This window comes from Triticum dicoccoides, chromosome 3B, assembly GCF_002162155.2.
Source record: "Triticum dicoccoides isolate Atlit2015 ecotype Zavitan chromosome 3B, WEW_v2.0, whole genome shotgun sequence".
Lineage (NCBI taxonomy): Eukaryota > Viridiplantae > Streptophyta > Magnoliopsida > Poales > Poaceae > Triticum > Triticum dicoccoides.
The window spans coordinates 859,822,348-859,833,244 of record NC_041385.1 but is presented as its reverse complement, the minus strand read 5'-3'; the positions used below and the strand labels follow the sequence as shown (position 1 = coordinate 859,833,244).

The 10,897-nt window shown below is 41.6% G+C and overlaps 2 pseudogenes; both read right to left on the bottom strand.

Annotated features, from left to right (window-relative positions):
- Positions 1 to 1,350: 1,350 nt before the first annotated feature.
- On the bottom strand, positions 1,351 to 2,167 carry LOC119280350 (annotated as a pseudogene).
- Positions 2,168 to 9,926: 7,759 nt separating this feature from the next.
- The window catches only part of LOC119280349, a 2,401-nt pseudogene continuing 1,430 nt past the window's right edge, over positions 9,927 to 10,897 (bottom strand).

The following is a 10,897-nucleotide window of genomic DNA, read 5'->3' as shown; positions in this document are numbered from 1 at the left end:
TAAATAACACAATTACATTTTGTAGTGGAGGATCAGAAGGTGATGTTGGGGGTCATTCAGCCCTCGGCATGAGCCTTACACTTACATGGCTGAAGTTGGAGTAGGAGTACTTTCTGAATTATACTTACAAGGAGGAAGTTGGAATAGGTATCGTGAAGGTGATGTCCAATGTTCTGCATTATACTTGCATTGTATGCCCACTGTATCATCAATGGCATCTTACTCATTTCATGTGTTATCATTCTTACTGAATGCAATGTTCAATCCTTAACTATTTATAATAGTAGTTTATGATTCATTTTCCTCCCTGTTTTTGATTGGTCATACAACATTGAGAGGTGAGGTCAAAGAGAAGATACATGTATTTGTGTCATATTTAAGATGACAAAATGTAACCTAAGATTGTACTACGAAAGAAGAAAAGCGAAGCAAGTGTAGGCAACAACAAAGGAGCAAACTAACACACTGTTCAAATAATCAGTTGACCCAATGCATTGTGTGTGTTTCTCATGTAACAAACAATCATGATTATATATAAATTTCCATTATTTCTCTTATGATTATTTTGGCTTAAATTCCCGCAGCAACGCGCGGGGAATCATCTAGTTTATATATTAGTGCGATATATTTTCAAATTAATTGTTTCCTCTTTGTCTGGGTCAACAACTTCAAAGGGTATTTTTTTTAAATGTTCACCATGTTTTAAAATGTACATCACATATTTTTTAGAATTATTCAAAGGTGTTTTAAAATGTAGTCACCATCTCATATGAAATGTTTGTTGCATTTTGAGAACATTTCACGATGTTTTACAAGTTTTTCATCATGTGTTTCAAAAATGGTCACCACATTTAAAAAATGTATATTGCATAGTAATAAAATGCTCAGTTTTTTTTCTTTCTAAAAATGTTCATCATGATTTTTGAAAAAGTATTCACATAGTCCTAAAAATAACTATTCACCTTGTTCTACAATTTATTAACCGATAATTTTTTAAAGAAAAATGCTTACTTTGTCACTCAAGTGCTTGTTACTATGTTAAGTCATCCCTAGTATTGAACGTATGTGTCCATTGAGAAAAGAAGTCAACACTAGTACATTGCTGACTCAAAATCTTGTAGCCAGCGAACGTGTGTAGTACATTTCAGAAGATGTCTGCATTTCATTAAATGCCAGCAGCCAGCGACAGGACAAGACAGATTTAGCCATTAATTATTGATAATAAAGAAACGACATAAAACCTGATGGAAGATTTCATCCACATGTTACTACACGACAACATATTTTTATGAACTATCGTTCATCGTTGAATGATTTCACTTGAACGGATGGACATGGGTTTGGATCTCATTACGGGAACGGGAAGCCGGCATTCGTCTCCAACCCGGCAGGGATCTCCGGTGACGGAGGCATCGCCATAAGCAACTGCGGTATCACCATTTGCATCCCCATCTCATCGTCCAACCCTGGCGGCTGAGGAATCGCCATCTGCATCTCCTCCATATCCATGCATGCGGCGAACCCCGGCAGCGGAGGCATCTCCTGCATATCCATCCCGTCGGTGACCACCTCTGCTAGAGGCACCTCCATCACCATGTGCTTCTGCATATTATTCTCGGAGGCGAACCCCTGAGGCGGATGCAGCGTCGCCATCACCATCTCCTGCTGTTGCTGCTATGGAACTCAAAAGTACTACCACGGTACCACCGAAGAGCTGGAGGTGCAGTGATGGGGCCACCTCCGCCGTGCATCGTCTCGAGGAGAACCTGGTTGGGGCGTAATTTTCTACACATCAGCGCGGCAAAGAAGGCCGACATGTCCTCGTCGCCCATGTCGTGCACGTTCAGGTCCACCCAAACCGCTAACTCCTTGCGCTCAGTGCGCTTCTTCACCTCAACCAGCTCCATGCGCAGCTCCAGCTTCTTATCTTCGCCGACAGAGCCCTCCTCCCTCGCGTCAGCCCCCGCACCCTCCCCGGATGGAAGCGTTCCACGATAGGGTGGCCGAAGGAGAAGACGTTGCCACCGGGCGAGAAGAATAGGGTGGCCACCTGGGCGCCGGTGAGGAACACCAGACTGGTGGCCTTGCTGAAGAACACCACGAGGCGCTTGGAGAAGCAGACGTGCCGGGCATCCTCCTGCTCAATCCTCCGGTTGGGTGCTGCCATTCTCGCTTGCTTGGTGGCTACGCTCAGAGAAGGGAGGTGCTCGAATTGTCTCGGGGTTAGAGAGGTTTATACATTAGAACTCGTGAATGTATGAGAAGAATCGCTTCGCTTCGCTACGTACATTAAAACTCGCGATAGGCCATGAGATTTGATTCCGTATGCGCTGATATGCAGCAGCAGGTGGTAATGAAGCTGCCTCCGTCTCAGGGGGTCGCCGCCGGGATCAATATGCAGCAGCAGATGGTGATGGAGCTGCCTCCGTCTCAGGGGGTCGCCGCCGAGATCAATATGCAGCAGCAGATGGTGATGGAGCTGCCTCCGGCTCGGGGGGTCGCCGCTGAGATGGCTCCTCCGCCGGGGTTCGCCGCGGGGATGGATATGGATCAGAGGCAGATGGCGCTTCCTCAGCCGCCGGGGTTCGACGAGGACATGTGGATGGACATACAGGAGTTGCTTATGGCGATGCCTCCCTCACCGTAGTTCCGTGCCGTGATGGAGACGAACGCCGGCTTCCCGTGTCCATCCATTCCAGTGAAAGCATTCATCAGTGGACGATATTTCGTCAATCTATTGTCGTCTAGTTACACCTGTGTTGCAATCTTTAGTCAAATTTTATGTCGTTTCTTTTTTGTCAAATAATTAATGGCTAAATCTGTATTATACTGTCGCTGGCTGCGGGTATTTAATGAAATACAGATATCTCAGCTGGCATCGTTATACAAAGATCGATGTGCAAAATCTTTGGTGTTTGATTTTTTCCTTTCGTGGAACAGAATCTTAATTACATTAGGTCGATTTTATTCACAGACAATCATCCCGTAGACCATACAAACGTTAGGCTCAACGTGACACCCCAGCATCCTATATGAACATCTAGCTATTTGTTACTCCCTCCGTTCCAAAATAGATGACCCAACTTTGTATTAACTTTAGTACAAAGTTAGTATAAAGTTGGATCATCTATTTTGGAACAGAGGGAGTATATATTTATGCACTATAAGCACAATAAAAAGATAAAAAAGACAATGCGAGAGAAGTGTATATTAACTAGAAAATACTGGCCTTGATCTGGTGCGCTTTCGAAATTTTAAAATCATGCCCGTTCAATCTATGTAACTAAAACATCTGTTGGATCTTACACTCAACACATCTAACAGACTCTAAGTGCAGTACATCATGTCGATACTCAAAAAAAAAAACCTAAAACATCATGTCGTCGTAACTTAAACATCTGGTGGGCCTGAAGCTCAACACATGACAAATACTTACAGCTCTAACTAATACATCATGTCTCAAAGGAATAAAAATCTTCACGAAAAAAGGGAATAAAAATCATCGGACGCTGCCGCTTGGTGCATGCAAATTCGTGCCCTACATCCATGAGCCCTATTGAGTCCGTTCATAGCAACCGTCTTCCTGCACCGCGCACTTGCGACGGACAAATGAATTATCAATCTGAATCCACATGTACGTACATATAATGTTACTATTGAATCCTAAAAATCTTGATTTGTTTGGTTTTTTCCTCTTCCATGTTGAGTGAAAGAGAGCCATAATTTCTCCGTGGTTCGCGATATTTACGTCTACTACCACATCTTTGAATCAACAAGAAACAACGCTACCATTGTGAAGCTTAATTGAATCGCTGGCAGGAGATCTGCCATGACTTTTCATTTAGATTTTTTTTCTTTTTTCAGATTTTATTTAGTTATACCTATTTTTCTGTACTTTTTCCTAAAATAAAAAGTAAAGACTACCTCTGTGTTGTTTTCCTTACTTTCCAATATTCTCTTTTGCTAGTTTAAACCAATATGGCACCAACACTATAATGCAGGGACTCGATGAAGGAGATATGGATAATTAAGGTCAATGGTTTAAGACATTGGATGTAAACATGTCAGCAATGAACATATTAATACTAATAAAAATGATCAAATAAGACAGTAAGTAATACATAAGCTTTCCGTTCCACAATGTAGTGCATATAACTTTTTGAAATGTCAAACATCATAAACCATGCCCCGAAAAAAAAAGCATCACCAACCATGAGCAATTTTGTGGAGAAAAACATATACATTTAGAATTTCAAACATATAACATTAGATGTAGTTTCATATTTTATATTTTTGGTATTGTAGATATAAATATTTTTCTATATTAAAGTTTGCAAAGTTTGGATTTAAAAAAAATCTATATGCAATACATTATGGAACGAAGGAAATATTATTTCTATGATGGTTTTCTCTATTCTTATTTGATTAGTTTCACTTGATTAAAGAAGTGATCAAGGATCTTAGCTTTCTGTGGTGGCACTGATATCTTTGAAGAAGCCAGGACCAAAACCATCCAGAACGTGTTTAGCATTTGTGTTCATTGCGAGACTAAAAAAAATTTGTGTTCATTGCCACAAAGCATTGAAGATTTCTTGTGCCATGAACGGATCTATTAAGTGTCAAAGGTATGGTACACACTCCTGTTAGAGATCCATTAAAGATAAATTCTATTTGGTTGTATCAGAAGTTCATGGGAGAGAGCAGTAGCAGTTAGTTAGGATTCGTCTTTTAGGTTCATGAAGAAATGGTTCCTTGCCATTTTTAATGATGGAGTAAATTTTACTATGAAAATTGTGTTTGGGATGCTAGGCCATGTGATCTTAGAAAAGGAGGTTATTGCGAGGCAAGGATGGAAGTGGTTGTTGAGACCGAGAACTTGTGGATCACATGTGTGGTTGTGGAGAAGAGAGAAACAAGAATGCCGCCAATTGAACCAGTAGTATATATGGTCCCACCAAAATCATTTTTCATGACGGAGTCTCGGGTTGACCCCAACTTTTAAATAGCAAAGGTATCAACTGACCATGGGTACAACCAACAAGAAAATTGCCATAAAACTAACAAAGAAAGAAATACCAATGGTTGAACGATACGAAATCATAGCTTAACAACACAATCCAGTTGATAAACATACAAACTCATGGAAAATAAAGAACTGCTTGAAGGTGCAGTCTCCCTTCTTGCTTGAACATTGCAACAGAAGAAAGAAACAATGAAATGAGTAGCTAACTACATTGAAAATAATTCCGCTGATGTGTGTGCTTAGAACCAAGATATTATTTTAGGACTTTCAAGGTCAACTATGCTCAAAAGGAGCCATCTAATATCGGTATGCGTGGGAGGAGTCATGTAGACGGTCTCCAGTGATTTTTCCCGTCCTTTCAAGGTTTTCTTTTCCGTGTCTCAAACATTCCAAAGCAATTCCTCCAACACATTCAACTTTATTTTCTAGGAGATGTTTCTAAATAAATAACACCCGGCTTTGGCGATTTATTGTCCCTTCATCTGAATACAATGTTCATGTATATCAAAACTTCTTAGGGTAAACCATACATTGAATTTTTATTACCCACGATTTCCTAAAAATGAGGTTGGCATCATTTTTCCGGGAACGTTCATAGAACACACTGAATGTGTAATGAAATGCACTGATACCTGTACATCGCCTGAAAAGACTATGTCAAGCACGCTTCTCCATTCGCTCGCTCTAGAATAGAGTTATATGCTCTCATGATGCCCAAGCCCTACAACCGGTGTCCGACATCATCTTCCCTAGTGAGTCAAGTGCACATCCGCATCAAATGTATAGTGGAATTAGTTTCTTATTTAAGGGTGATCCCAAAGTCAGTAATTCATACCTTCTTAGAATGTTTTTTGCGGATTCCACTCTATATGCTTGTTCTTGTATATTATACAAAAGAACAATTTCTTGTAAATTTTCTCCAATTTATTTCAATATTTCTTAGCACTTTTTCTTTTTCTTTCTTCTTGAAGGGTAATGTCAATGCATTAATAGTTTATTTATTACAAAACTTAATTATTTTAATTCCACCTTAGTCTTTATTACACATTGTTAAGGGTAAAAACAATGCCACTAATTCATTCTTTCTTAGGGAACTTACTTTTTATGAAAATTCCACTGTTATAACATTAATTTTTTCCTATCATGAAAAGTGCAATTTCTCTGTAAAGGGTAATACGAATGCCACTAATTTACTCTTCCTCAGAGGACTTCGTTACTTCCATTTGTTGTTTTTACTTCTCTTCATTTCTTCTTTGGGTACTACTAACGCCACTAATTGATGTACATCATCACCAGTACGGTGGCGAGGCTTCTTCCAGTGATCTGCCTCACCTTTGAAATGCTTGCCTTTCTTTCTTACGGGATGCCTTCTCAGAAGAAATTGACGATGTCCCACGTACACATTCTTCTTACAATTATCCAAATATATAGTGTCGGTATCATCCAAACAGTGTGTGCATGCGCTGTATCCCTTATTTGTCTGTCTTGAAAGGTTACTGAGAGCAGGCCAATCATTGATGGTCACAAACAGCAACGCATGTAGGTCAAATTCCTCCTGTCTGTGCTCATCTCACACACGTACACCTTTTTCATTCCACGGTTTTAAGAGTTCCTGAACTAATTGTCTTAGGTATACATCAATGTCGTTGTCGGTTTGCTTAGGGCCTTGGATGAGCACTGACATCATAATGTACTTCCGCTTCATGCACAACCAAGTAGGAAGGTTATACATACATAGTCACAGGCCAGGTGCTATGATTGCTGCTCTGCACCCCTAAAGAATTAATGCCATCTATGCTTAGACCAAACCATACATTCCCTGCGTCGTCTGCAAAGTACCACCACTTTCTCTCGTTTTTCTCCACCGCGACCCATCAGTGGGTACTCTCAACTTCCCCTTTCTTACGGTCTTCTCTGTGCCATCGCATCAACTCGGCATGCTCTCTGTTTTGGCACAAACGTTTCAACCGTGGTATTCCAGTGTGGTGCCCAACTTTTTCTTGTCAGCTACGCAATTTGGGTACACCAATTTTTTGTGATCCTCTAACATGCGCTGCAACTTCAGCATCTCCTTATCACTTGCGTAGTTCTCTTTGCATCGGCAATGGCCCGACCAAGATCATCTGCGGGCTCATCTGATGCCTCTTCTTCAACTTCTTCCCGCATTGCCGGCTCAGCTTCTTCCGCCATTGTTGTACCATCATATTGAGGAAACCCATGGCCAGGATAGCTGTCGTCGTCCTCTTCTTCTTCGTTGTCTTCCATCATAACCCATATTTCTCCGTGCTTGGTCCAAACATTATAGTGGGGCATGAAACCAGACTCAAACAGGTGGACGAGAATGGTTCTTGACTTAGAGTAATTTCGATCGTTCTTACAGACAAAACATGGACAATACATAAAACCATCCGGCCGCTTGTTTGCCTCAGCCGCAACCAGAAAAGTACGCACGCCATTAATGAACTGGGGAGAGCATCGGTCATTGTACATCCATTGCCGGCTCATTTTCATTACACAACACCGAAAAGACCAAATTAATAAAAGTTCATACATATATTTCATACACACTTATTCTCATAAAACAGCATACAAACTCTCTAGCTAAAGCATTTAAATGCAACAACAAATCTGATGAAGATCGCAACTAAGGTAACAATTGATCCAACAACATAATGATACCAAGCCTCACTATCCATGACATATTTTCTAATATTTCTAATCTTCAAGCGCATTTTATCCATCTTGATCTTGTGATCATCGACGACATCGGCAACATACAACTATAGTTTCATCTTCTCTTATTCAATTCTTTTCAATTTTTCTTTCAAATACTCATTTTCTTTTTCAACTAAATTTAACCTCTCGACAAGATGGTCGGTTGGAATTTCCGGTTCACATACCTCCTAGATAAAAATATCTATGTCAACTTGATGGGCATAATGCGTCATAAACACGAAATGCAACAAATATTTATAAAAGAGAATATACCACATCCGAATCATAAACCAGACGAGGGCCGACAGGGACGGATATCAAAACCATGCCACTATGTATAACAAACAACATACGGGTAAGAAAATTATACAACTGACTATATATCTAAATCACACAAACATGATTTATTTTTTTATAAAAAAGATAAGAACAAGAGGCTCACCAAGGTGGTGCCGGTGACGGAATGGTGCGGGCGATCGACGGTGGTTAGGACAAGGACGGGAAGGAACTAAGTAAACCACACCTATATATGCAAACTAAGAGTTAATTTGAGATCAAATTGCATATAAATCAAATAAACTACCACATATAATTATTGCCAAACTAAAAACCACAAATCACAACTTATAGAGCATTGCAAGAGCTAATCTAGCAATGAGAGATAAAAGGACAAGGTTGCAACCTTTGTGATCACTTGGATGGATGGGGGCCTTCAAATCTTGACAAATTTTGGGCAAAATGAAGGATGAGCTCGAGCTTTGGGGAAGAACATAGAGGAGAGGAAAAGGGAAGAATAGAGAGCTCGAGTGGGCTGGATGAAGGGTATATATAGGAATTAGTCCCAGTTCGGGACACAAACCGGGACTAAAGGTGAGCTTCTAGTACCGGTTCGTGCCACGAACTGGGACTAAAGGGACTGGTGCCCCCCAGCCTGCCACCACCCCTTTAGTCCTGGTTCGTGTCATGAACCCGGACCATAGGTTCAACACGAACCGGGACTAATGATTCCCGCCCCCCTAGCCGTTGGAACCGGCACTAATGGTCACATTGGTGCCGGTCCGTTTCGAAACCGGGAGTGATGTATCTCACGTCAAATAGTTTTTCTACTAGTGACCCAGACAAAGAGGAAACTATTAATTTGAAAATATTGCATTAACATATAAATGAGGGTGATGGATGTGGCGAGCGCGTGCACGTGCCGCCGGGTGGTGTTGACATTTTGAAGGTTATTGAAAGCTCGTATATAATCCCTCCGTCTCATAATATAAGATGTTATTACATCCAATATTCTCATATATGGTCATGTGTTGTATCGAATGCGTGCCCGAGAAAAATAAAATAATTTTCCAACTGCTGCATTGTTAGGAACGCTTGCTTTTGTGGGCCAAACAATATTTTGTTGTAACATCCCGATCAATTCAATCAGGGTGCGAACGAGTACGTAATTATCCTTTTACACTTGAGCTTTAATGTATACATACTTATCGTACATACACTTCAGAAATTCTTGAATTCAGAGATGTGCTCATTTTATCATACATACTTATCCAAACATTAATTTACATTTCAGAAATTCTTCAATTTTTCATCAAAATTTTGTTGAATCAACTGAGTTACACTTTTCTGCATGGAAGTCACGGTTCCGCAGAGAATACAACAAATGTCGCTGCAAAACTTGATATTTTAATGTGGATATTAGTGATTCCTCTCCTATCACTTGCTATATACCCACCCCCCGCATCGAGATGTAGTAACACACCAATCTTAGAAATTAAATGTTAATGACATTTTTTAAATTAAATACATTTAAGATTGGATGTATAAATGTCTGTCCCATATTTACGAAATGGGCAACCCACATTTAAAAAATGTGGTTTTCTTATTAGAAAACAATTCAACATGTTTGATAAAAAATTAATCGTGTGGCGAGATGAGTAGGTGGGACGAGAGAATTCGGCGGCGCGATTTAGATCTCCCCCTTTTCGCTAGGCAGGGCAACGCGGGGTTCTTGACATCTTTTTTGATGGTGATCAGAGGCGTGTATCGATATTTTTTGTGCTGTATCAAATATGCCCGAAAAAAACATAAACTATTTCCCAACTATATTGTTAGGAACGTTAGCTTTTGTGTGTCAAACAATATATGCATGGAGATTTAAAAGAACAATATACACATGGACATTTTGTTCTCACGTCCCTATCGATTCAACCACGTGCCAATGAATACTTACTAAATAATACGGAGTACGTAGTTTTTCTTTTGAGAATCCTGTAGTTATCCTTTGACAAGTGAGTTTTAATATAGACGTGTTACCAAAAAAGATTTTTAATGTATACAGCTCGATCCCGGCGTCCACCCACTGAGCCGAAGGCAGCTCCATCACCATCTGCTGCTGCATATCCATCCCGGCGGCGACCACCTGAGACGAAGGCAGTGCCGCCATCACCATCTGCTGCATACCCATCCCAACCTGGAACCCCTGCTCCTGGGGCGGAGACACCAGAAACTAGAACTCCATCCCGTCGTTGCCGCTGCCGCTGCTGCTACCGAACTCGAACATGCTGCCACCGAAGATCTGGGGCGGCGGCGGCAGGGCCACCTCCGCCATGCGGCTCACGTCGACGTGCATCGCCTCCAGGAAAACATGGTTGGCGCGGTCAGAGACGACGTCCTTCGCCTACATCAGTGCGGCAAAGAAGGCCGCGATGTCCTGGCCCCCCATGTCACGCACGTTCAGGTCGAACCAAGCCGCTATCTTGTACCCTGCGGCCCGCTTCTTCACCTCGTCCAGCTCCGTGCGCAACTCGTCGCACTACTTGTGCAGCTTCTCGAGTTTCTTGTCTTCGCCGGCAGCGCCCTCCCCCGCGCCGACCCCAGCACCCTCGCCCGCCACTAGTAGAAAACGGGGCTTTCGTTCGGTCTAGATAAGCCCATTAGTCCCGGTTCAGTAACGAACCGGGACGAATGTGAGCATTGGTCCTGGTTCATGCGGCTAAAGGCATTAGTCCCGGTTAAAATGAGCCCTTTAGTCCCGGTTTGAGACACGAATCGAGACTAAAGGGTGCGGTGCCCTTTAGCCCCGGTTTGTATCTCAAACCGGGACTAAAGATTAGACCTTTAGTGCCGGTTTGAGACATGAACCGGGACTAAAGGGTGCAA